This window comes from Aedes albopictus, chromosome 3, assembly GCF_035046485.1.
Source record: "Aedes albopictus strain Foshan chromosome 3, AalbF5, whole genome shotgun sequence".
Classification (NCBI taxonomy): domain Eukaryota; kingdom Metazoa; phylum Arthropoda; class Insecta; order Diptera; family Culicidae; genus Aedes; species Aedes albopictus.
The window spans coordinates 380511516-380539258 of record NC_085138.1 but is presented as its reverse complement, the minus strand read 5'-3'; the positions used below and the strand labels follow the sequence as shown (position 1 = coordinate 380539258).

General features: G+C 38.1%; 1 long non-coding RNA gene and 1 other non-coding gene across 2 annotated transcripts; one reads left to right on the top strand and one right to left on the bottom strand.

Annotated features, from left to right (window-relative positions):
* Window positions 1-5946: 5946 nt before the first annotated feature.
* On the bottom strand, window positions 5947-6019 carry Trnav-uac (transfer RNA valine (anticodon UAC)). The gene has a single exon. It is a non-coding gene; the product is annotated as a tRNA-Val (tRNA).
* A 12695-nt stretch (window positions 6020-18714) lies between these two features.
* LOC115268275 (uncharacterized) lies at window positions 18715-19789 on the top strand. The gene is made up of 2 exons (XR_003898186.2): window positions 18715-18996; window positions 19387-19789. It is a non-coding gene; the product is annotated as an uncharacterized LOC115268275 (long non-coding RNA).
* The last annotated feature ends 7954 nt before the right edge of the window (window positions 19790-27743 follow it).

Genomic DNA, 27743 nt, shown 5'->3' with positions numbered 1-27743 from the left:
CTGGTGCTGGCCGAGACAACTGTGGGGACGCTGTGGATTCCACGGTTTCTAGTAACAACGGCTGTCGAGCTAACAGTCCTTGCCCTTCCCCGATGACCGTAAGGACGTGGCCGGCGCCGTTATTGACTTTAAAATATTGAACTCTCGAATTGTGTACATTGAGAGTGTGTAGCTAATCCCAAGCACCATTCATTGGTTCTCTGTGCAACTTCGATTGTTCTGGTCAATCACGTAATAGCAACTACGATGTGCACGGTTATCTTTGCTTTGCTTTGCCATTCGGCCGAAGGTCATTAGGCCGAATGGTCATTAGGCCGAATGGTCATTAGGCCGATTGGTCATTAGGCCGAATGGTCATTAGGCCGAATGGTCATCAGGCCGAATGGTCATTGGGTCTTCTTCTTGCCGTTATTCCCCACTGAGACAAAGCCTGCTTCTCAGCTTCCACAGTTATTAACTGAGAGCTTCCTCTGCAAAAGCCCATTTTGCATGTGTGTATCGTGTGACAGGCACGAAGATACTTTATTGATGCTGAATCTACTGATATTTTACCCATGAATTTTTCCTTCTTTTAAATAAAGGCTGTTCTTTCCATTGGCGTATCTAGGATTTTTTCCAAGGGGGTGCCTGAGGGGTGCCAGTTTCAGTGGCTTTCAGGTTGTTTTGCTTTTTTTTTGTAAAAAGGAACACCGATAAACCCACAATTTCTTAGCACAATGATATACTGCGTCGCGGGACAAATTAGCCCGAAAAGAACAGTTTTTTTTGAGAAATCCGAACCGTTGTACTGACTAAACACTCTCCCCGCCATGTGAGGTTTGAGAACTTGATAACTTGATTACGTATAATACATGGAATTTGTATTTTCAGTTTGAACTTTAAAATCGTCACAACCCCTTTGTTTTGTGGATTGAATATATTGATTAAGAATACATTCTCAGAGCAATTATTAGAAGTGTAAATCTCGGAAACTATCAAATATCCACAAATTTGCGTGTAACTTGTATTCATCGTGACATCCTTTTTGTTTTATTGCATTATAACAACCCTTATAAAATAGTTTTCAAGAACAATTGTAAGAGTCTTTTTTTCCTCCCATGTTGTGGAAATAAAGCCACTGCATCCAATAAGCTAAACTTTTGTGGCATTGAAATTGCAAAATCAGGATACATATTTGCATTTTTGGTTTGACAACAACATTAATAGCAAACTTTGATTTTTTTTCGGGAAATTGTTTTGCAATTTATTTGAATTAAGACTTCTTTTAGAAATTAAAAAAAAAAGAAAAACAAATGTTTTTTCGGGAGTTTTTTCGCCAATTTTTTAGTAATCTTTCAAGCGATGTTTTGTTAATGTCAGCAATACTATTGATATTTGCTTTTTAAAATTCTCCAATTTCTCTTCAGGCAATTCCTTTGGGAATTCTTTTAGTGAAGCCTTTGGTGATTCATTCGACATTGACTCTGGGGACTTCCTCACGTTTTTTTTTGGAAATGTCTTCGGCAAATCATTCTGCTTTTTTCGGATTTCCTTCGATTTTTTGGACTTCCGTTATCTACGCTATTAGGTATTTCTTCACCAATTCCTTCGAAAACTCTTTCGGAAGTTCTTTTATAAATCGCTTCTATAATTGGAATAAAAATTCTATATACAATTTCTTCTAAATTTCTTCAGTAATTATGTAAAGAATCCCTGCAGCAGATGATTTCGGAACACTTTCGGCATTTCCGATGTTACTTGCACTAAACATTTATTTGGGAATTTTATCAGCAAATCCTTTGGAAATCTTGAAAACTTGTATTATTACTTTAGTAATTTCTTCGGTAATTCCTTTGGAAATTGATTTGGCAATTTTCTTAGAGATTTCCATCGGGAATTTCTTTGAAAAAAAAAAAATCTCTGGCGGTTCTTTAAAAATTCTGTCACTGCAATCACATTTGGAATTCTTTCAAAATGTTTTTCAGGAATTCCTTTGATGATTTCGGAAAATTCTTTGAGAATTTCGAAATTTGTTTGTGAATGTTTGTGGAAATTTTTATAGAATTTATTTTGGCAATATATATTTTGGGCCCATATAGCCAAGGCGGTAAACGCACGGGTATTCAGCATGACCATGCTGAGGGTGACGGGTTCGATTCCCGGTCGGTCCAGGATCTTTTCGAAAAGGAAATTTCCTTGACTTCCTTGGGCATAGAGTATCTTCGTGCCTGCCACACGATATACGTATGCAAAATGGTCATTGGCAGAGGAAGCTCTCAGTTAATAACTGTGGAAGTGCTCATAGAACACTAAGCTGAGAAGCAGGCTTTGTCCCAATGAGGACGTTACGCCAAGAAGAGAGAGAGAGAGAGATATTTTGGCAATTTATTTTGAGATTGGATTCGGTCAATTTCTTGAAAAAGCTTTACTCAGGAATTCCTCTGGTAGTTCTTACATGAACTTTTTTGGCAACTACTTTGGAAGCTCTAAGGTAATTTTGATGGGAATTTTTACGTCAATTACTTCGGGAATTTGTCAGGATTTTTTTCGTGAATTTCATAGGATTTTCTTTAAGCAAGTCCAGTTGAGAATTTCTGAATTTCCAGTTCAGCAATTTTCGGAAGCAATAAATTTAAATACAATTAAATCATATAGAATTATAAAGTAATCACGATAAAATTGCCTGAGAAATTTACAAAATAACTGAAAAAGAATTTGTTGAAATAATTACGGAGGAGTAGCCATTGAAATATAGAAAAAAAAATCCAAAGAAATTGTTTATTTCATTCAAAAGAAACATAACAAGTTGAATATCAGTTTCTTAAACTAAAGATTGCTTAAGAGTGATTTGTTCCTCTCCTATAAAGCAAAAATGTATGTTGGGTTCCAATGAAACTACCGTAGAAATTAAAAAAAAAACAAACATGCCGGAGGAACCGTCACAGAAATTGCCATACTGCGGTTTAGCAAATACAGAGCCGTGTGTTCTCGAATCCCACCAGAACGCGATTCTTTTCCACAAATTCATCTCTCATTTTGACAATTAGTAACATTCTGTGCCTTCTAATCAATTACATTTTTTCCCGTACATTCCTATAGGATTTCACTAAAGATTTCTCTAGTAATACCTCCTAGGATTTCTCTGGAAATTCTAAATATTCCCAAAATTTGTTTAGGGATTCCTCTAGAGATTTCTATTGGGATTCCTTCAGCTAGAACCCCTTGAAGATGGACAAGAGGAGTTCCAGAGGTGTACTACTATGATTAATTTCTAGAGTAATCCATGGATTCCAGGATGAGTCCTTAGAAAAATCCCTGGAAGAATCAAAGGCATTTCTGGAAGTATCCTAGGAAAACTGGCTAAAAGAATCCTGGCAAGAATTCCAGAAGAAATTTCAAGAGGGATTCCCGCAAGTATCACAGTAAGAATTCTGGAGGAGACCAAGGAAGCATTCCTGAAACATTAGAAGCAGCAGGTATTGCTTATGGAATCCTAAGAGGAGTTCCTGGAGGAGTCCAACAAGAAATATTTGGAGAAATCCCAGATTTTTTTAAGATTTCCAGGAGGACACACCTAAGGTACTTGTGCAAGATTCCTAGGAAGATTGTCTTGAATAATCCCATCAAGTTATTGAAGGAATCCTTGGAGAAATTATTTGAAGAATCCGTAGAAGAATTCTGGGAGGTATTACAGTAAGAATGACTGGAGAAGTCCTAGGAGGAATTGCTGGAAGATCCACAGCAGGAATAGCTTGAGCTGAAATTCCTGAATGAAGGCCAAGAGGAGTTCCTGTAGGAATCCCATGGGAAATTTATGAGAGAATCCGTGGACAAAATATCTTGGATAAAAAAACCCTGGAGGAATCACCGGAGAGTTTCTGAAGAAATCACAGGAAAAATCTCAGGAGGTATTCTTAGAAGGATTCTGAGATGTATCACTGTAGAAACCTCAGCTGAAAGTAGGAATTGTTGGAAAATTCTGTTCAGGAATTTCTAGAGAAACCCCATTAGTAATGCCGGGGGAATCCAAAGAAAAAAAAATCCTTAGAATACCTAGAGAAGTCCCTGCAAGAACCAGTAGAGATAGTCTGGAAGAATCTATAGAGAAGGCACTGAAGGAATCGCAGGAGGATTTTCTGAAAGAACCTCAGGAAGAATGCCACCCATAATGCTAGGATAAATTCGTATAGGAATCACTAGGGAAAAATTCTGGAGGAATTGATGGAAGAATCACAGGAGGAGTTGTTTGAGGTATTCATGGAGGAAGGCTAAAAAGAGTTTCTGCAGGAATTCCATGTGGATTTTCTGGAGAAATCTTTGGATAAAATCTCTGGAGGAATTTCTGGATGAGTCCTTGGAGAAATCCCTGGTGGAGCAACCAAAGAAATTTTCGCAAGAACTCCAGGCAGATTGCCTGGAAAGGTCGCAGTAAAAAAGCCAGGAGAAAGCTCTAGTAGAATCTGTAGCATAATTATGGAAGTACCACAGTTAGAATTTCTGGAGGAAGAATAGCTGGAAGAACCGCATGAATTGCTTGAGCATTCACACCTGGAATATCTGGAGGAATACTTAAAATTCCAGGAGGTATCATAGAAGACTGTAATGTAAAAAATGTATGGAAGAATCAATGAAGGGATTTTATAGAAAAATCTCAGGGAGATCTTCCGGATCAACTTTCCTAGTAGAATTCCAGAAGGTACCACAGTGAGAATGTTTAGAGGAGGAGAGACATTGCAGGAAGAATCGCAGCAGGAGTTGCTTGAGGAATCCTAGCCACAATTACCGGAGGAAGGTCAATATAAGCGCCTGGAGGAATTCCATGAGGAATTTATGGTAGAATCTCTGAAAGAATTCGTGGAAGAATCACCGGAGGAACTTCTGAAAGGATCCCAGGAAGATTGCTTGAATAATTCCACCAGAAATTCCTGAAGAAATCCCAATAGATTTTTTTAGAGGAATCCCTAGAAGAATTCCGAGAAGAATCATAGTAAGAATTTCCAAAGAAAACCTAGCAGAATTTGCTGGATCAATCTCTGCAGAAATTTCCAGTATGTACAACCCCATCATGACTGCCTGGAGTCAAGGGAAGTTTATTGAAGAAATATCGCGAGGAATCCATAAAGGAAGCCTAGAGAAATCACTGTGTGAATAGATAGAGGAATTTCTGGAGGAATCTATGTAGAAGTCTGTTGATTGTTCTTACCAATATCCAAAACGCCAAAACGTGTAACAGTTATATAAGTAGTTCCGGGTGTGCTTAAGTTTTGTTCAAATGTGCCATTAATAAATATTAGAATTATGAATTAGAATTAGAATTAGAATTGTGTGAAATATTGAATTTGAGGTGACTATCAAGGAAAAAATCTAGGGGGTGCCAAATATGTTCTAGGGGGTGCCAGGCAACCCTGGAACCCCCCCCCCCCCCTAGCTACGCCAATGGTTCTTTCTAGTATCATTGCTAAAATAGTTTTTGGCGCTGAAACTGCTAATATTCAATTCATAAATTTTCCTCTCAAACATAGGCTACTCTTTCTAGTTTCATTGTTAAACTAGTTTTTGGCAAAAATTGTTGGAAATGGTAAAAACAACGGCTAACTTTCAATTCGTCCTGATGACCATTCGGCCTAATGACCCAGCATCGTGTTGAAAAACCCCCATTTACGAGACAACAAAACTACCGAAAATACGAAAGTAGGGTATTGTACCATTTGGTCAAGTGTACCTATTTTGGGCACTTGTCGCTTTATCTAAGTCAATTTAAAGCCAATTGATTCGAATTTTAGTATTGTAGATACGTATCTCACCGTGTGCCAAACATTAAGCTATTAGGTATAAAATTGATTTAATTTTTAGCGGCAAGTGCTCAAAATAGGTACACCTGCCAAAATGGTACAATACCCTACTCCTATTACTACGATTAAAATAAATCTCCTAACTCAGCACATGCAATGATAAAAATAATTACTTTGGTTCCATCCAGGATCGAACTGGAGACCTTCTGCGTGTAAAGCAGACGTGATAACCGCTACACTATGGAACCGATGTGATTGTTTGCTGAGCAGTAAGACAACGCAATCACAATCGCCACGCATCGGTGGATGAGCTACAGCATTTTTAATTTATCGTCCACCAGCAACCGATCACCACCAGGCAGCATTCGGTGTGCGGGGTAACAACATGTTTGCTGGGGCCGCACAGTTTGCTGCTTGTCCGAAACCAAATTGGGTCAGTTCATTATTCATGAGAGACAGTTTTTCGTGATATTTCGATTTTGGCAATTAAAAATGCCTTTAAGTGTGTCAACCAGGACAATTGTTGATATTTCATTGGAAATACCTTTTTACTTTGTACCTGTACATATTAACAAATAAACGTAAGAAACTTTTTGTCACAGGGTCATTGCCATTCCTCTCTTCCACACTGAAAGGCGGCTTGCAGTAATGACAAGCATAACAATGTTTTTAAATTTACCATGGCAAAACATGATCATCGACCCACCAACGCTTCTTGTGTGCGTTTTGTTTCTTCTCACATCAACCGGTTCGATAGCCGAGTGGTAGCGTGCGAGCCTGGTGATGTCAAGGTTCTTGGTTCGAATCCGGTTGCCAACAGAATCTTTTTTTAATTGAAAATCGAGTCCATGGTAAAATGGAAAACATAATTCTGTTGAATTGAAACGAAGAACAGTCTGCACAAATTTAGTGGCGTTGTGTATTTAAACTGACCCTCAGAATAGTAATTTTCACCGCAAGCCGCCGTTCAGTGCATTATACGTAACACATTGATTAGACTGGCCCAAAACTTTGGTTTTCAATGATTCTTCAACTTCATTTTCTTTAGCATGTGTTATGTATCAGCATCAAGCCCGTGCATAGCGGGTGGGTTGCGGGTTGAAGCCCTCCCATTACCGACGCTTCATACACTAGGTGCCCCTTAACCTTTTGCCGAAATTGGGAAAAACCCCTCCCTTGGCGCCACTTCTGTGCACAGGCTTGATCATCATACTAGTTTTGTTGTCTCCGACAGATTTTGGAGCCCGATCTGGGCTAAGATTTGCACCAGCACGTAACGGTTTGGAGTCATACCTTTATTTGTAGGGCAAAATATGTGATTTTGTGTTTTTTTTTTAAATGGGAGCTATGAAGCATAGAAATGATTGTTTGATGCAATCAATGAGTTAATTTATTCATCAACATTTAAATTAACGACTTATGCAAAATATTGCCTTTTACGAAATCAAACTTGGTACTTTAATTTCCGTTCTCTATTTATTTAGTTATTCTTTTTTCCCTCTTTCAAAATTTCAAGTTAAAATAAATAATAATAATAATAATATTAATAATTTAGTTATTCTTTTACTTGTATATTGGTTTAGTTTTATTTATTTATTTTTACATTTTGTTGACATCGTAAAAATAGCCAATTAAGATGTTAATCGACAAATTAATCCATTGTTGAATCCTGTTTTCATGTAATAGATCGGTTCAGTTTGCATTACGAGCAAAAATGGTGCGCAAAAAGTCTCTGTAACTGTTGTTATTATGCCTCTCAAGAAAAATCAGAATTTGGCGATTATCTGCCTCTGGCTTCTTATATCAGCGCGACAGTCACTAATCATAACAGCGTCACCAGATTTAAAAGTATGTAATTCCACTATATGGGGTTTGACAGCAAGAACACTCATTCCACTGAGCTACTCTTGCCGTTCGTCACAAATACATTCGAAAACATCTGTCACTTCGCGAAACCCACGTGCTTTTGTTTTTGGCGGGAACACTTTTTCTTTTGTTTTGCCTTGCGACTGTCATGCGGCGGTATGCCTTGCGAGCGTACGACCGCCGCAGGACTCTAATAAAAGATAAGCGCGACAATATTAATACGCTTGTATTACAGAATGGAGAATCCATTCAAATGCCCATCATAATAGTATCAAAACGCTACTTCAGGCGTTTGATATGAATTGGTCGAATCTGCATAGAAATCGCAGCAAACATACGACTTATTCAAATCGAACGCCAGATTTTTATAACTTATACTGCAATGCAATCAAATGTTCTACGTCTGGACCAGTCTATTTTTTTCCACGTTTATCTGCTCGCTTTTTTTGCCAAACATTTTTTTGCGGGTGACTATCGTATACACTGAAGCGTCATAGGCGTCGCACAGTGGGACGAATTCAAAACAAAGCTGGACATTGGGTGTTGCGGCAAAACTATTGGTTATAGCCATTTGGTGTCTTCGCTGGAGTTTCTCAGTTTTTCAAGTACTTTTCAAAGGTGTAACCTATTTTAGGTGAAGGTTGTAATACACCAAGATAAAAAAAATAATTTGTGGAGTGGCCAAATTGGAATGACCTCCCGTGTTCGACAAAGTTTCTCAAAATGTCTTAACCCTCTAATACCCAACCCCGCCTTTAGACGGGGTATAGTTTGAGCATTTTTGTAATTTTTGTTTCGTGTAAAATTAAAATTTTTATATTTTTAGCTGATATTTCGGACTGTTTTGTGTATCTCAAAATGGTTTTTGGAGTATTTTAAAGCGTATTTACATTTTTTTAAATCATTAAAAAATTAATGTTTAGGTCACTTTTCAAAAGTCATTGTTAATTTTGTATTGAATCGCTACAATTAACATATTTTAAATTTTTCTCAAATCATTCTATCCTTGTTTAATAGCTTAAGGGGGTCGAAAACTCTTTAACATTATTTTCCTTAAAATTATACGGTAAATAACATTTTTCATGCAAAATTTTTAAAATAAAAATATTTCAACAATAATCATACAATTTCAAAATGTTTTCATCTAAAAAAATCCGTACCCCAAATAGGCTTCCAGGAAAAATGTTAAAGTGTGGGGATGTTCAAAAATGAAAATTAGAAAAATCAAAAACCGAAATTCACAAGATTGAGGATTAAAAAGAATCATCTTCAAAAACATGTTTAAATCGATTTTAGATGACGAAATATGATATTTAGATCAAAATTAAAAAATTGGGTATTAGAGGGTTAATTTATAATGTTCCCATAGAGGTCATTCGATTTTGGCCACAAATTATTTTTTTGATCTTGGTGTACTACGAATGTGTATTATTCGTTACTCTAACCTAAAAACTGTTACAACTTTGAAAAGTACTTGAAAAACTATGAGACTCCTCCGAAAACACCAAATGGCTATAACCAATAGTTTTGCCGCAAAACCCAACGTTCCATTTTTTTTTAATTCGTCCCATTGTGCGTCGTAGAGGAATGTGGTTCAAAAATGCCGATATGTAAATTGAAAAGTACATACTCGATATACTGATTATTAATTTCATAATAAATAATGCACTGACCTCTCAGAATTTAATGAGGCCACCAAATTTAGAATACCGATGCTGACCTCTATAAAAGATTTTGTGAGTGGTGGTCATTCCAACCGTGAAAAATTGTATTTAGATCACTAAAGCTATTAGGGGAAATGACTTATTTTCGGCAATTTTGTTCGCTTCGTCATGAGGGGTTTTCGAAGACTGTTGAGCTCAAAATTGGCATCAAATGCGTTCCAACCAAGCTAAATTTTAAGACCAAGTTGAAGGCAATTTGGCCGACCATGACTGTGAGTTTCCAGTCACGCATTCTGCGAAGGGTTCACAGATCGTCAACTTGATCAATCCATCTCGCTCCCGATGTGGACGATGGTTGATTCTCTTTACAGATGATGCAGCTGGTAACACTAGTTTACAAAATAAAACGAAAGTCGTGAACTTCTGTCAACGACTAAAGTTTTTGAGGCATAATTTAGGGCTGATTTCGAAACCGTGCTTCAAAAATTTTTAAGTAGAACAATTTTTGAGTTTTAGCTCAATTTCGAGTTTTTCAATTTTTTTAAAATATGGAATTTTATGAAATTCATATATCTTGCGTTTCGTCCAACCAATTTTAAATCTTTTTCCATAAATTAACAACTGAATATAATACCATTCGATCATTTGAATGCAGGTTTTGCGTCAGCTTGATAAAATTCAAGATATTGGCGAGTTTTTTGTCTTTAAATTTTAGCAAAATTTACAAAAAATATATGAAGGATTTTTTTTTTCAATAAGAAAAAAAAACAATTTAAAAATTCTTTCTCAACGTTTATTTGACATACATCATATGTAGGCGAGTTACAGTAAAAAATTCAGCTTTATCGGAGCATTGGTTACGGAGATTCAAATCATTAACCTTGTATGGAAAGTCGAAAAAATTTTCGCTCTTCTGTATTTTTTTTCCTTCGCGTTTTCATTTCGTAATTCATTCGCCTTCTTCACGTTCTGTCTTCCATCTGCACTCCGCCGTAGATGGTACGTAACACCTTCGATTGCGCGACATTTTCCAGAAAACTGGGGCAGCTCGGACATCAATTTGAGAGGCTCCAGTTTGATGGAATACTTAAGTAGTACAGATCTTGGATTACTTAACATAGGCAACCGCCCAACCTTCATGGTATCTGGTAGAGAGGGAGTGTTAGACATAACGCTTTGCTCTAGCAGAATTAGTCATGAGCTGACCAATTGGCATGTGTCAGATGAAGAATCTTTATCTGACCATCGTTACATCTTGTTTGAACATGTGAATGTTACTTCGCAAACCTTGCGTTTCAGGAATCCCCGGTCAACCAACTGGGATCTCTTTACCGATTTGGTTGCAGCCAAATTTCATGGATTCTCACCATCAATTGACACTCCAAGTGATTTAGATGATGCCGTTGATACTACAACGACCTTCATCATGGAAGCTTTTGAAGAAGCCTGCCCTCTGCGGTCTGTGAAGACCACAAGAGGAACCCCTTGGTGGAACTCCGATCTGGCGAAGCTCAGGAAACAATGTAGAAAGAGTTGGAACAGACGACGTTCGGCTGGATCGGAGGCTTTCAGGACGGCTCGCAAAGCCTACCAGAAAGCTCTTCGGTCTGCTGAACGATCCGGCTGGAAAAACCTTTGTACAAATGTTTCCAGTCTGAGTGAAGCCAGTCGATTGAACAAAATCCTTGCAAAATCTAAGGATTTTCAAGTGAACGAACTTCGTTTGCCAAATGGTAACTTCACTTCCTCTGATGAGGAAGTTTTGGAATGTTTATTCAGTACACACTTCTCCGGATGTGTGGATATTGCATCTTCGGATGAACCTGATGTCTTTTCTTGTAGTTATGATTCTTTAGCTTCGGCTCGGAGTATCATAACTATAGAATCGATTAAATGGGCACTTAATAGCTTTGCTCATTTCAAATCTCCTGGGGCAGATGGGATTTATCCTATTTTGCTTCAGAAGGGATTTGATCATTTCAAACATATTTTGAAACAACTACTTGTTTGCAGTTTTGCTACAGGGTATATTTCCAAATCCTGGCGGGATATTACTGTGAAGTTTATTCCGAAAGTGGGTCGCGCGTCGTATGAAGAAGCAAAGAGCTTCAGACCTATCAGTTTGACCTCTTTTCTTCTGAAATGCTTAGAACGCATTGTGGATCATCACATCCGTGATGTTCATCTGGCCATTGTGCCTTTTCATGTGAACCAACATGCTTACCAATCTGGAAAGTCCACTGTGACTCTTTTACACAAAGTTGTTTACGATATCGAGAAGGCATTCGCTCAAAAGCAATCCTGCTTGGGTGTTTTCTTAGATATCGAGGGTGCCTTTGACAACGTGCCTTTCGATGCCATATTGGAAGCCGCACGGGGTCACGGTATATCTCCAATGATTTCCAATTGGATTCACCAAATGCTCAAAAACCGACATCTCTTCTCGACATTGCGTCAAGCGGCGATTAGGAAATTGAGTGTTTGTGGATACCCCCAAGGGTGAGTCTTATCACCACTTTTGAGGAATCTCGTAGCAGATACGCTGTTGAGGCAACTCAATAATAGCGGTTTTCCTACTTATGGTTTTGCCGACGACTACCTAACATTGTTAGTTGGTATGTGCATCAGCACCCTTTTCGACCTGATGCAAAACGCTCTTCAGGTAGTTGAGGGTTGGTGTCGTCAATATGGCCTTTCGGTAAATCCGAGTAAAACATCTATTGTTCTTTTCACGGAAAAGCGAAACCGTAATGGTGTTCGACCTTTACGTCTCTTTGATTCTGAAATCAATGTGACAGAACAGGTAAAGTACGTTGGAGTCATTCTTGTTTCCAAGCTTTCCTGGACACCTCATGTTGAGTTCAGAATCAAGAAAGCTTGTATGGCATTCGGGCAATGCTGGCGAACCTTTGGTACAACTTGGGGTCTTAAACCCAAGTATATCAAATGGATTTACACAACTGTTGTTCGTCCAATATTGGCTTATGGATGTCTTGTGTGGTGGCAAAAGGGCGAAGTGAGAACGGTCCAATCAAAATTAGGCCATCTCCAAAGGATGTGCCTAATGGCGATGTCTGGAGCGTTTTCTTCAACGCCTACGGCAGCGTTCGAAGTTCTCTTTGACGTTGCCCCACTACACATTCATCTCAAACAAGAAGCACTTTCTTGCACTTACCGTCTATGGGTACTCGGTTTACTAGAGGAAACTCCTGTGAACCGCAGTTCAACACACACCTCGTTGTTTCCACTTTTGGTGAATTGGGACAAAGCTGTCCTTGCTCCAAGTGATCTTACAATTGCTTGTAATTTTCCATATAGGACATTTTCCACGAAATTCCCTTCCCGGGAAGAGTGGACATCTGGTTATCTGGAGAGAAGTATTTCAGACGGCATCGTATGTTACACTGATGGCTCCCTTCTCGAAGGTCGAGCAGGTGCTGGTGTTTATTCTCGTGAGCTAAGGCTGTATCAGTCTTACTCACTTGGTAGACACTGCACCGTTTTTCAGGCCGAAATCTTTGCTCTTATGTGCAGAGTGCAATCAGCACTTCAGCAGCACGTAATGGGCAAAGTAATATACTTCTGTTCAGATAGCCAGGCTGCTATTAAAGCACTTGCTTCGGCCAACTCCAGGTCGAAGATAGTTATCGCCTGTCGAACTCAAATCGAGGAGCTGAATTCAGCATACGCTGTTCACCTTGTATGGGTACTTGGCCATTCTTCCGTCGCTGGAAATGAATTGGCTGATGAGTTAGCCCGCACTGGAGCATCACATGACTTCATTGGCCCTGAGCCAGCTATTCCGGTATCCAAGTGTTGGGTAAAGCTTCAGATTGACACCTGGGCTGCCACTCAGCACAAACAATACTGGAATAGTTTGGGGTCATGTCGTCAAACAAAATTGTATTGTACTGAGCCATCTCTAGGGGTGGCAAAGTATCTAACAAATCTGTCAAAGCAGAATTGCAGCATGCTGGTCAAAGCATTGACTGGCCACTGCCGACTCAGTTATCACATGGCGAATATTCAGCAAGCTGATTCATTTACCTGTGATAACTGTGAATCCGATTTTGGAACTTCGTATCATTTAATATGTAACTGTCCAGTTTTTGCGCAATTGCGTTTTCCGAGTACTCGGGAAACACTTATTAAGTGAAACTGACTTCAGAAACCTGAATCTTCAGGACGTTCTGTTGTTCTTGACCCGCTGTGGTAAACAGCTATAGGCTATCTTTACGCTTTATGCGTTATTACAGTGCCCTTCTCAGGGCGCTGTTTGAACCCATTGTGGTATGCTTTTGCGAGTATGACGATCCTATTCCCTTACCTGTCCTTTCCCATGTCCTATCCTTTTTCCTTCCCTTCTCCGTCAGGTAAATGATGAATAGGCTCGTGTTCATGGCGATGGCACAAATTTCCCGAATGGAGGAGAACGTGCCTCTAGAGCCGACCTACTGATACCTGATACCTGATACCTGATACCATCTGCACTCCGCCGTAGATGGTACGTAACACCTTCGATTGCGCGATATTTTCCAGAAAACCGTTCGCCAGAATGAACCATTTGCGAGAATACTAGTTGCCCGAAAGTACCATTTGCCGGAATATGCCAATTCTCAGAATTTAATAATTCTTTATTTTATAGGACATAGAGACGAACCAGCCAAGGGCTGAAAGTCTCTCAAATAAAGATAAATCAATCAATCAATCAATATTTTATAGGAATGAATTGAAACTAAAGATGTGATTGCGAAAATTTGGTGGATTTATTTCAGTCCATTAACATAAGAAATGTCGTCAGTTTCAATCTTTTACAATATAAACTATCTTTTACAATATAAAACTATAAACTATTTTTTAGTAACTCATCATGTTGAAGATGCAATGACATGTTTATAGTTACGGTTTGGCTATATACTTTTTATTTTCACATTTTTTTTTAATTTTTTGGAACTTCTAGAGGATTTTCCACATAAACTTTAAAAAATCCCGGAGGAACTCGTACAGGCATTCCCGTAGGTACACTTAGAGGAATTCCCGGATAAACTCCTAAACGAATGTCCAAAAAACATCCAAATGGAACGTTTGGATAAACTCCTGGAAGAATTTCGTAAACAAATTTTAGAAAAACTCTTAGCGAAATTGCCACTTTCAGTGGAATTCACGGAAGAACTCCTAGAGAAATTTCCTGAAGAATTTTTAGAGAAGTTACCGGAGGAATTTTCGTAGGAAACTCTGGTCATTCCTTGTGCAACTCTCAGAAATACTTTTAGAGCAACTAGTAAATAAATTGCCGGAGGTGCTTTCGGAGGTACTCCTAGAGAAATTGCCGAAGAAATTTCGGACAGGAATTCAAGGAAAAACTCGTAGAAAAACTAGCAGAGGTATTCCTAGATGAGTTCCCGGACGAACTCTTAAAAGAATTCTCGGAAGAATTCCTTGAGGAATTCCCGAAGAAATTCGTAAAGAAATTCCCTGAGGAACTCATAGAGGAGGTCGTAGAGGAGTTCCCGGAGGTACTCCTAAAAAATTCCCGGATGAATTCCCATATAAATTCCTGAGAGAAGTTGTAGAGAAATTCTCGATGGAACTTCTAGAAGAATTCCCAGGAAAATCATGAAGAAATTCCCGGAAGAACTCGTAGAGGAACTCCCGGATGAACTCATAAAGGGATTCCCGGAAGAACTTCTGGAGAAATTCCCCGAGATACTTTTAAAGAAATTGCTGGAAGAACTCCTAGAGGAGCGTTTGAGGAAATTCCTGGATGTATTCCCGGAAGATATCTTGAAGGAACTCCTTAGAAGAGTTCTCGGAGGAACTCCTATAGGAATTACTGAAGGAATATTACAGGAATTTCCGGAAGAACTTCTAGAGGAACTTCCGGGGAGTTCTTAAAGGAATTTTCGGAAGAAACTTCGGCATACCCAGTGCAGCTGCTAGATAAAACTTATAGAGCAGCTCGTAGTGAACTTGCCTCTGGAATTTCTTCCCGGTTAAACTTGTAAAGGTATTCCTAAAGATGTTTGAATTCCCAGAAGTACTCCCAGACGAATTCCCGGAAGAACTTCTAGAGACAGCCACGGTGAAACTCTGTAATTCAAAAAAAAAAAAAAATCGGTAAGGAATCCCCGAAGGAACTCATGGAGGAATTAACGGAGAAATTCCTGGAAGAAATGCTAGACAAATTCCCACAGGAACTTCTAAAACATTCCGGAGAAACCTCTGGAAGAATTTCAGGAAGAAATCTTAAAGAAACTTCTGGAAGAATTCCAGGAGGATCTGCTACAGAAATTACAGGAAGAACTCTCAGAAGAATTCCCGGAAGAACTTCTAGAGGAATTACCGGAGTAAACTTCTGGTATTACCAGTGCAATTTCTATGAACTCTTAAAGGAATTCCCGTAGAAATTCGTAAAGAAATTCCCGGATGAACTCGTTGATGAACTCGAAGAGGAATTCCCGGGGGTGCTCCTTGAGGAATTCCCAGAAAGAACTTCTAGAGGAATTGCCGGAGGATCTTCTAAAATAATACCCGGAGTAACTTTTAGAGGAAGCACTAAAAAAGGTCCAGTGAAACTTCTGTAGCAATGCCCGGAGAAACTCCTAGGAGATGTCTCGGAGGAAACTCTCGGAATTCCAGAAGAACCTTCTAGAGTTTCAGGATGAACACCTAGCACCGACCAACCGACGTGACAGCTAGAACAAACAAATTCAAATTTGTTGCCCCGCACGCCATGATGAAAAATAGCTGAACACTACCACCACCTCTATTGACTGTCAAACGATAAACTGCAACGATCGACGCGCCACCATCTTTCGAATAGTGGTGGGTGTAGGTACCTTTTTCGCGGTGTTGTTCACGGTGAAGCAACACCGCGAAAAGGGTACCTGTGCTCTCCAACATTCGAAAAATGGTGGCGCGTCGATCGTTCTACGCTAGCGATTTTGCGGTGGGGTGATGACGTTTGGAGGCGAATAACGGTTTAATAGCTTGACCCCAAACTCCTGTGTGCTCATATAGGAAAAGGTTCGCGTCTGCGCTGATTTGACAGAAGCGTTGGCTCGCTTCGCTGGTCGACCGTTAAATTTATGGGGGGACACTTGAAACACCACTGTCACTTCGGTTCGTTGGTGCTCCTAGTACAATTCTTGGTGAAACTGCTGGAAGAATCCTCAAAAGAGTTGCTGGAGAAATTTTATCTCTTCTGGAGATGAACACGACAAAAACATGTTTTTTTTAGAATCACCAGCATTTTCTTCAATCTTCGGAGTCCGTAGATTCTTTCTACAGCCATCAGTTATCTTCAGGAACCCCCGATATCTTTGTATACTCGATTTAACTCAAAGGACAAACTTTTTCACTTTCAAAACATCGTTGATGCGACATGCGATGTTAAGAATTTAAAACAACTACCGGTGAAACTGAGCGTAATTTGATCTATTTTTAGCATTAAAAATTTTTAGAACTGTTATAAATTTGGACCATAAAAATGGACCACCACTGAAAACGACCTTACAAATGCTATGCAAGTGACTCCTATAAATTGCTTGAAATATTGTAATGAAATGAATCAAGCAATAATATAATTTTTCAATGCGTTTTTGAGATCGGCGTAGAAAATTGGACTTCGGCGGCGTAATCGGCGGCGGCGGCGTAAAACAAAAATCGGCGGCGGCGTCGGCGTGGCCAAAAACCAATTAAAAAAAATGATTTTTGAAATAAAGTGTTGTTTTTGCGTCGATTTTGACCCGCCGGGGTAATATGAGCACCCTATTTTTAATGAAGAATTTATATCACCTGATGCAATACAAAATTAATATGCTTCGCTTGATATTGAATCATACAGTATCAACTTGAAGTATACAGAAAACAAACTAATTTGAAAGTTATCTAAGGTTTTTAATCAAGAGAAGTCTTATGAAGTGTTTTTGTTCAGCCCTCGTCGGGGTAATTTGGCCAACTATTTTAAATTTTATTTTTCTAATTTAGTATGAGACTAAATTACTTTGTTCTAATATTTCAATCGCTTCAATATCAGGCCAGTATTGGAGCACCTAGATGGATTTTCAAAAAAATACTAGATTTTAGATGATTTTCCAGTGATGCTCAAATTGTCCCATTGGCCAAATTACCCCGACTACCCCTACGACTGTAAAACAAAGCCAGAATAATCTATAATAGAGCGACGATGGGTATTATCGGCAAATTTGTTCTATTCGTCATGGGGGGTTTTTGTGGGCCGAATTGGGTTTTAAAATTAACAAAAATGTATCGATTTTTTGATTTTATACGAAAGAGCACCTTTTTCTGAGCCACTATGATTTTTTTCAGATTTTTAGAACTTTGTTTTGGTACCTAAAATCAATTTCAAAGAGATTTTTTGAAATCGCCTTTTGACAGCTGGGTAACTGTTTGACAGCTCCACCCAGTACAAAATGTGACGAGGGGTGATTTGACAAATCGCTCCCATACAAACTTCAAATTGCTTTTTAAATAGGTTCCCGGGCACCAAAATTTATGAAAATTTGGATATCGGCTCAGTTTCTTATGCAGATTCAGAATATGCAATTATCTCAACACCGCTAAAGAAGCCAATAGGAAGCAATCAGTGAAGTACTAGATTGAAAGTAGTGAGCTGGATTTTTGTATGGTGAGATGATCAATTCTCCGTTTCTGCAATGAAATGGTGTAAACAGTGTAGGTTATATGATTTCTTGCTTAATTTTATGGTGTTTGAGCAAAACTTTGGGTAGCTGTGTTGTTGTATTATTTATTTCATGCAACTTCAACAACACAGTTACCCAAAGTTTTGCTCAAACAGCATCAAATTAGGCAAGAAATCATATAACCCACGCTGTTTACACCATTTCATTGCAGAAACGGAGAATTGATCATCTCACCATACAAAAATCCAGCTCACTACTTTCAATCTGGTACTTCACTGATTGCTTCCTATTGCCTGAAATTTGGGCATATAACTCAGCTTGGTTGGGAAGGATTTGAGGCCAACTGTGAGACCTCTCTCTCTCTCTCTCTCTTCTTGGCGTAACGTCCTCGTTGGGACAAAGCCTGCTTCTCAGCTTAGTGTTCTATGAGCACTTCCACAGTTATTAACTGAGAGCTTCCTCTGCCAATGACCATTTTGCATGCGTATATCGTGTGGCAGGCACGAAGATACTCTATGCCCAAGGAAATCAAGGAAATTTCCTTTACGAAAAGATCCTGGACCGACCGGGAATCGAACCCGTCACCCTCAGCATGGTCATGCTGAATACCCGTGCGTTTACCGCCTCGGCTATATGGGCCCTGAACTGTGAGACCTACAGGTTTAAAAAAAAAAAAAAAAAAAAAAAAATTTTTTTTTTTTTTTTAAACTGTGAGACCTACAGGTTTAAAAAAAAACTTATGACGAAGAGAACAAAACTGCCGAGAATACGTAAGTTCTCCTATATCTTGGTTTCCCGCAAATTCCTGCAAAATAGTCCGGTACCATCGACTGTTTCAGCCAAATTCAACCCCACTATGCTTTTCATCGTCGCATTGGTATTTGTGTGTGAGCATACCTGTTTGTTTTTGCCGACCCGTTATGTTTTGACATGCGCAGAAAGTGCGTGTGGTGTGGGATACGTAAACAAAAACAAAATCAGAATCTCGTTTACGGTGGACGCTAGTGGTACAATTTTGATTTCAATCGGGTAAGTACGATACAATTACTAAGAAATCGTTAATTTCATTGAATTCGTGAAATCCATAGGTCTAGTAGATTGAAATTTGCCGACATTCAATGTTTAAATATATATTAGAATAAAAAAGAGGAATTATGGACTCTATTGCGTTCGTAAACAAACATGCCGCTTACATTATGAAAGAAGTGATGCATCGCATGGCGGTGATTGTAGCACAGTTGTTGTTCGAACACCATTAAAATAACGGATATGTAATATAATACAAAATCAAATTTTATTTGTATCGATTAATTGAAATTTTTGATCGTAAGCATTACCGCATTGTAAAATAATAATTTATTTATTTTGCAAAATCCTGTTTACGTTTTAGGCACTTAAATTATTCAGCGCACTTTTCAGACTTCTTACAGCATACCCAAATGGACCAAAACACCGATTCAGCCACAGATTCTGAGCAAAGCCAAAACACACAAAATGCGCCAAAGCCACCGATTCCGCTACCCAGGGAGCTTGTTCTGCTGATCCGAACAAAACACCAGCTGAAGAAAAAGCTCAACAGGGATGTCAACAATAAGGAGTTGTACCTGCAATTCAAGGCCCTGGAGAGGAACATTAGGAACCTGGTGCGATACCTGAAAACCATTCCGCCACAGCCGAGTGAAGATGATATCATTCCCGGCTGTATCAGATTGGAAGAGCCACCTCGTGAAAAGGAGAAAGAAATTGATTTCACGAGTGATGATTGGTTTTAGAGAAATATGTTTGTCCATTTTGAATATAAGGTGATTGAAATTGTAATCAATTAAGTTGTTTCTATTCATTTTGCGTCAAATGATAAATCCCACAAATCCCTTGAATTTGCTACACTGAACGTCATTCGGGTATATTGCTTCTGGTTCGTCTTGCTGGTGTGATCGGGTTAGCTCGATCGTGCTTCTCACTCGGAAGACTTATGTTCGAATCTCGTCCAAAACATTTTTTTCTTGAAAGCAACGTGGAACATGTTGTAACACCGTTTCGAACAAGACGCAACATTTCACAAAATTCTAACAGTTTTATCGATGCTTACGAAAAGATTTACATACCTTTATCACACAACTCGAACGTTTGCACCGACTTTCTGTATCAAAACAGAAACCTGCATCATTTCTGGACAATAAAAGGCATCAACAAAACAACCAAAGACAATAGTCAGGCGCATGCTCCGGAATGCTGGCAGCCGAATAGGATGTTTCATGAGCCGAAGGCGACACGAGTTCGACCGACCAGCGGTCGCACATTTGCCTCTAGCTGCCATGGAAGCTGTGACAGCTGATAACTCTGTTACCTTTGACTCCGGATGGAGAGATGGCTTCTCTGACAGGATGTTGATAGTATTTTGGCTTTCTACTATGTCGATTGGGATTTGGGTGTGAGCTCTGTGTAGCATTTGTTGGCCCTGTTTTGAAATGTCGATGCGAAATGGTGTGATATGCATATACTCGCTTTTATTAAGCTTGCTTACTGCAGTCAGATAGCTGCATAAGGTACTCCAAAAAAAACAAAGATTATTTGTGTTAAACAAGAAACATAGCATAGAAACATAGAAACATAGAGATATGTAATGAGAACATAAACAACATACATTTGAAGAGGAAAAGGCAAATATATCATAAGTGCAAAACAGCAGAACACTGAATCTTAAAAAGGATCGAACTCTATTAGTGTTAAAAGACATATTTATATGATGCCATTCTTCTATATTTTGCCCTTAGTTGATTTTGCTTTTCAAAGTATTGAGTTTAGCCTTTCGGTCTTAATCACACAATTTATTGCCCATGTACATACCAAAACTAATGGTACCCCATTATTGGTTTGTAATACCATTCAAGGTCAGTAGGTAGTACGAATTGTTGAAAATCACTGTGACCTTCTCGGACTGCGCCTCGTGCAGCATCCCAGTCGCCAAAAGAGAGCACCAGCAAAGAAAGCAATAACGGAGTGCGACACTTTTCGTTCATCGAAGAGGGGGTTTTTGTGATGCAGCATGACGTCATTGTTCGTTCGTGTATCCTTTTTACTGCGAAAGGGACAAATTTTCGCTACACATCGAGAGAATGGGCGATGTAGCAAAAAGTGCTGCAAGGATTGATTGAGTGGAAAAATGTACAGTAGCCTTAAAGATAGAGTGTTATTAAATGACATGAGTAACACCGAATCGAAATTGTGTGTGAAACAATTTGAATTTCGAAACAAATAGGTGACACATATAGCCGAGGCGGTAAACGCACGGGTATTCAGCATGACCATGCTGAGGGTGACGGGTTCGATTCCCGGTCGGTCCAGGATCTTTTCGTAAAGGAAATTTCCTTGACTTCCTTGCGCATAGAGTATCTTCGTGCCTGCCACACGATATACACTCCCGTTCAAAAGTTTGTGGTCATCCCCTCAAAAACATGTCATTTTTTTAGGCCCATATCTCCGCCAATTTGCGTCCGATTTCAAAACCCTAGGTTTCATTCAAAAGATAATAAGTCAAAGAAACTTTGAACATGATTTAAAAGAAACTTTTTCAAAAAATTTTGTATGTAAACTTTACCCAAAGTTGCCAAATTTTCTAAAAAATGAATATAAACTTACGGCAGTATCGCTGGAAGTTGAGTCGACCAAATTTTAAGATGAGAGCGGTAATATGATCCATTTTCTATTAGCTTTCAACTGCTTTTTACAGAACTTAGCTAAAAAATCTAGAAAAAAAGTTATTAAGTAAATTAATCCTTGATGTCATCGGCCAAAAGTTTGGGGTCACTTTCGTAAAACATGGAAAAGTGATATGGTGATATCTTCGTCATCTATAGTTCAATTTTAATTATTTTTGGCTCATTTCAAAGATAATTAACTAAATTTACGTTTGATGTCTTCAACTTAACGTATTTAACGATTTTTGTATATAAAAATGTTATGTAAAATTAGCACATTTTACCACGCTTCAAAAAATGAGGCAACTTTACTTTAAGTTTTAGTATGTAAATTTCAACAAATATGTGTAGTTCAATGTCTATGCAGTAAGTATCATTCATTTTGTTTCAAATAAGCCAAGAAGAATTAAAATTGAATAAAAGATGACAAAGATATCAACAAATCACTTTTCCATGTTTTACGATAGTGACCCCAAACTTTTGGCCGATACATCATATTGAGGGGTGACCCCAAACTTTTGGTCAATGACATCAAGGATTAATTTACTCAATAACTTTTTTTTCTAGATTTTTTAGCTAAGTTCTGTAAAAAGCAGTTGAAAGCTAATAGAAAATGGGTCATATTACCGCTCTCATCTTAAAATTTGGTCGACTCAACTTCCAGCGACACTGCCGTAAGTTTATATTCATTTTTTAGAAAATTTGGCAACTTTGGGTAAAGTTTACATACAAAATTTTTTGAAAAAGTTTTTTTTAAATCATGTTCAAAGTTTCTTTGACTTATTAACTTTTGAATGAAACCTAGGGTTTTGAAATCGGACGCAAATTGGCGGAGATATGGGCCTAAAAAAAGACATGTTTTTAAGGGGGTGACCCCAAACTTTTGAACGGGAGTGTACACATGCATAACAGTGATGGAAAACAGTGATGAATGCAGCTGAGTAGACACAAACGCAAAGCTATCATACTCGTGAACAACAGAAGCCAGAATATATTCGCACTTCCTTTACTCGCGAGCTAACGAAGCTGGTCGCACTCGTGATTGATTCGCGAAGCAGCTCTGAACATTTTCCAATTTTGTGAAAAAACGAATTTACACGGCCGACAGATTAACTTTTCAGAAACAATAAAGCACAAAACACTACTATCTGATGGATAATTACTTGTTTTGCTATTAAAATTGCACTAAAATGCAATTCCCGCATCTCCACTTGTTCTTCGCGAATAAAAACTCATGAATGTTTTTGTTTTTGTGTTGCTTCATACTCGTGAAGCAAGCGGGTGCGAATAAACTCACACACGGCTTACTCTCGGCAACGTGAGTAAACCGTTTGTTGCTTTTACACTCGCGAGTTGATTCACGATGAGAGTGTTTCCATCTCTGGCTCTCAGTTAATAACTGTGGAAGTGCTCATAGAACACTAAGCTGAGAAGCAGGCTTTGTCCCAGTGAGGACGTTACGCCAAGAAGAGAGAGAGAGAGGTGACACATTTCATGTTCAGTATTGTGATTTCTCAAGGACTTTCATCTGGGATGACTATTTTTTGAGATTTTTATTAGAGATCTTCTGGAACTTCTTAAGAAGTACTGACATCTTTTCTGAAGTTCATTCTGGAATCACATAAGAAACTTCTGCAAAAATCCACAATTATCGTAAGAACTTCCTGGAGAAATACCAGAAATATGTGCTGGAGAGATCCCAGAAGGAAGTTCAGTGGAATTCTCATGAAAAAAATTCTTCTGAAATCTCAGAAAAAAAACTCGAGCTTTCCCAAAACACCTTTTGGAAGAACTTTCAAAAAAATATTTGAAAGAATTTCGCAAACAATTCGTAAAAAAAAAATCAGGAGAAACTCAAGGAGAAATCTCAGAAATAAAAACGACAAAAGTCAGATGGAATTGTTTAACAAATCTCAGTAGGAACTTCAGAAAATCAAATCTTGAGAAATCTCAGATTGAACTTCTTGATTGGTACGCTCAGAAAAAAATATATGAAAAAATTCCAGCAGGAAAACCTGAACTAAAAACAAAGAGACACTCCAGAATGATCTCTTTGAGGAATTTCAGAGGGAAATTATGGAGAAATAACATAAGAAATATCCTAAGGAATGCTAAATAGTACATATTATTGAAAAATCCAAGCAGGAACTACAAAATATTATCGCGGAGAAATCATAGAAAGAACTCCCTGAAAAATCTCACATGCTACCGTGGGGTGCCCTAATTTTGTGCGGGTCCAAATTTTGCTAACTGATAAGATTTAGTAGATTATAATTTCACTAAAGCTATAATACCTAAACATGGAATGTTCATCAATTAGTTCTATGATTATTAACTCTAAATATTATCAGTTAGCTAACTATGGACCCGCGTGAAATTAGGGCACCCCACGGTACTTTTTTTTTCTGATATTCATCAGGAAGACCGTTTGAAGAAATATAAAAGTTTTTTTTTTTGTGAAAGAATCCCAGAAGAAATTGTACGACCAACAACAGAAGAAACCCCAGGAGTAATCCCAGAAAGACCATTTGGGGGATTACCAGATGGAATTTCTGGAAAAATTCTAGAACAAATTTACGGAAAAAAATAGAAGAAAGTCCAGGAGAAACTCAAGAAAGGGTAACTTGAGGAATCTCAGAATTACCTGCTGGAGAAATTTTTGAACAAAATTCTTGAGAAGTTGCCCTTTAACTTTCCGTAATTCGCGCGGTTAGCTAAAGCCTGGAACACATAGCGTCCGTTCTGTCGAGGTTTGCGTTTTTTGACAGTTTTCCTATGGGAAATGTGTTAAACTACTGTAACGCACACGCAAACGTATGCATTGTGTGGGGCGCTTAACACAGTCAGCACCACGCTAATTCTGAATAAAGAAGCGAGATTTTTTCAACGCGTAGTATAAAATACAACAGCGTGATCGCTCAGTGGTTAAAATCCCAGAAGGAAACTCAGAAGTAATATCTGGAGGTATCCCAGAAACAATTCATGAAAAATTATCTCAGAAGAATCTTCAGGAGAAATCCCAAAAGAAATATGTGGAGCCACCCCAAGAGGAATTCCTCAAGAAATTCCAGGACCAGTCAGTGCTTTCATGGTGAAATCAAAGCTAGTTACTCATGGTTTCCGAATTTCAGAGCCCCGTATACTAGTCCGCCCTCGTAGGTATGATTTTTTAAAGAAATTTTTCCAAACAATGCGCATAAAGTTAGTTCTTCAGTAAGGAATAAAAATCCACCCAGTGAAACTTATTCTACAATATTAATAAGAAACTAGCTGTACCCGGCAAACTTTGTCTTGCCTACTGCGTTTTTTGACGTTTCAAGTTTCTAGCCAAGACCAAGTCCCCGGTCAAAATGTATGGAAGATCGATTTTCAAAAACTCTCACTTTCTCTATGTTTTTTGCCACATAAACCTTCCTTGGGTGAAAACTAACAGACCAAAACTAAGACGACCAAAATCGGACCTTCCGTTCGCAAGTTATGCGCGGTCCCACGTATGCCACTGCATTTTTATATATATAGATGTACCTTCAATGTTAGCTTGATTTTCTAGAATGAAAATACAGTGGTTTTTCGGTTTTATCACGCTCAAAAAAAAAATTTACCGTGATAAGTATAAACGAAACCGTGAATTTGAAACGAGAAATACATGTAAATTTTTTATCCAAAATTGTTCAGCTGCAAAATATACAAGTCATAGCTTATATTTATTAACTGTTTTGGTGGACCTGACAATGGTTTATTGATTTTATATTAATTTCGGAATGTTTTAAAACAAGTGTGATAAAAACGAAATGAAAATCGTGATAAAATCGAACAGAAAACCGTGAATTTGGGCGAGTAGTGATTAAAACGACTAGTGATAAAACCGAAACGCCACTGTAATAAAAAAATAGCTTCTTAGGTACGTCGGATTACAAATGTGATTCTTATGTATTGAATTTAACAGAATTCTTTAAAACATATCTCATGTATTCCCCCAAGAATTATTCCTCCAAGAGATTACTTCAGAAATTCTTTCAGAAATTTTAGTTTTCGAAAATTTCTTCTAAGTATCTCCACAGATGTATTCTGGTAGAAATTTCTGAAAATAATCAATATTCAAGATATATAAAACTTCTGGATCCCTGAATAAAGTTATGAAGGAATCCCTGGAGGAACATCTGATTCTTTCAAAAAGATTTTGTAAAGAACACCATGGAAGAATTTCTGAAGTAATTCCAGGTGCAGTTTCAGAAGGAATGGATGAAAAACTTCCTAGAAGTATACAAATCAAAAATCTTTCATTGGTTTTGATCACCGTTTACTTTATTTGATGGTTTTAATTGAAACTAATTTAAACCAACAAACAAATCAAAAATATTTGAGGTAAACTAAAAAAAATGTGAATTTATTCAGGCCACAAAAATAAAACTTTGAAGCAAATCTAACATCACATTTGAAGCGAACGCAATCCATGTTTGAAACAAACACCACCAGATTATGTTAGAAAATTTCTTTAATAACATTACTTTTTTTTGTGGCAGGTTTGGTTTCTCAGTCATTTCCATCGCAGGAAAAACCCCATCCCGCGTAGCACTTCCATTGGCGGAGCCTCCTTTTTTCTTACTCACTCTCCTAAACATACATACACTAGAAAGAGAAAAATAGAAGAGGAGGCAGCATCATGATCACAAAGCAGCTTAGTTATGAAAATGTGGAAATCTAGAAGGATTTCGAGAGCGAAGCTTTCTATTTAAAGCATACAGGGACTGGCCAGCATGTTTGGGATAGGCAACTTTTTTTTCTCTCACAAAAAAAGTTCAATATGTTGTAACTTTCCATAGAGTGCATCAAAAATTCTCAAATTTTGACTGTTTGTCAACCTACCATATGTGCATGATTGGTACTAATTTGAGCTCGATTGGTTAATCTTTCGCGAAGTTAGAATCGTTTTCGTAAAACACTATTTTTCAGACAGCTTATTTTTGAGCTGTCATATCTCAGAAACCAGTAAACTGAATTGAATGAAAATTTGAACGTTTATCAACAATATATTAGTGCTTCACAAGTTATTAAAACATTTGTACTTTTTAAACATTTAAAAAGTTATCATGGGTTGGAACTTTTTGGGACTTTCTCGGAAAAAATGTAAATTTTTTACATCAATGTCATTAAATTTTAGTTTTGAAATCCAAAGATTTTCTACTTTTGCTCTCAAGATATCTCTAATTAGATATATTAGAGCCTATTTGGATTGAAGGAAGAACACATTTCGTTTTTTTTGTATGGTATTCTAAATTTGACTCATTTTTCTCCATATTGGTAAAAATGTCAGACCGGTATAACTTTATTCGTCGTGACAAAATATTACATTTTACAATGTCGCATCAAGTATCAATATATTGTTGATAAACGAACCAAATTTTCATTCGATTCGGTTCACTGGTTTCTGAGATAGGGAATCGCGCCACTTGGGCGGTGGCTTCTATATTCGTCTGGTTTCGACTATAACTCAGTCAAATTTGAACCAATTGATACAACTTTTGGAATGTGGCGAGATAGGCGTAGTATCTACCCGTGTACAACATTTCAAGTCAATTGATTCAAAATTGACTGAGTTATAGTCGAAAACAGACGAATATAGAAGCCACCGCCCAAGTGGCGCGATACCCTATGACATTTAAAAAATGGTTGTCTAAAAAATGGTGTTTCGCGAAAGATTACCAATCGAGCCCAAATTTGTACCAATGATGCACATATAATAGGTTGACAAACAGTCAAAATTAGAGAATTTTTGATGCACTCTATGAAAAGTTGCAGCATGTTGAGCTTTTTTATGGAAGAAAAAAAAAGGTAGCCTATCCCAAACATTTTGGCCATCCCGTGTATCATGATCGAGCAGGCTATAGCCAAGAGTCACAAGTTTGGCGGATGGCAGCTGCACCGCAATCTAAAGTTAAGTTTCCCGAGTTGAAACTTCCAACCTTCAACGGGAAGATTCCGGATTGGGTAACGTTTCGTGATACAAACATTGACGCTAGCCTGTCCGACATGGACAAGTTTACATATATACATACATCGATTGAAATTTCTTACGAT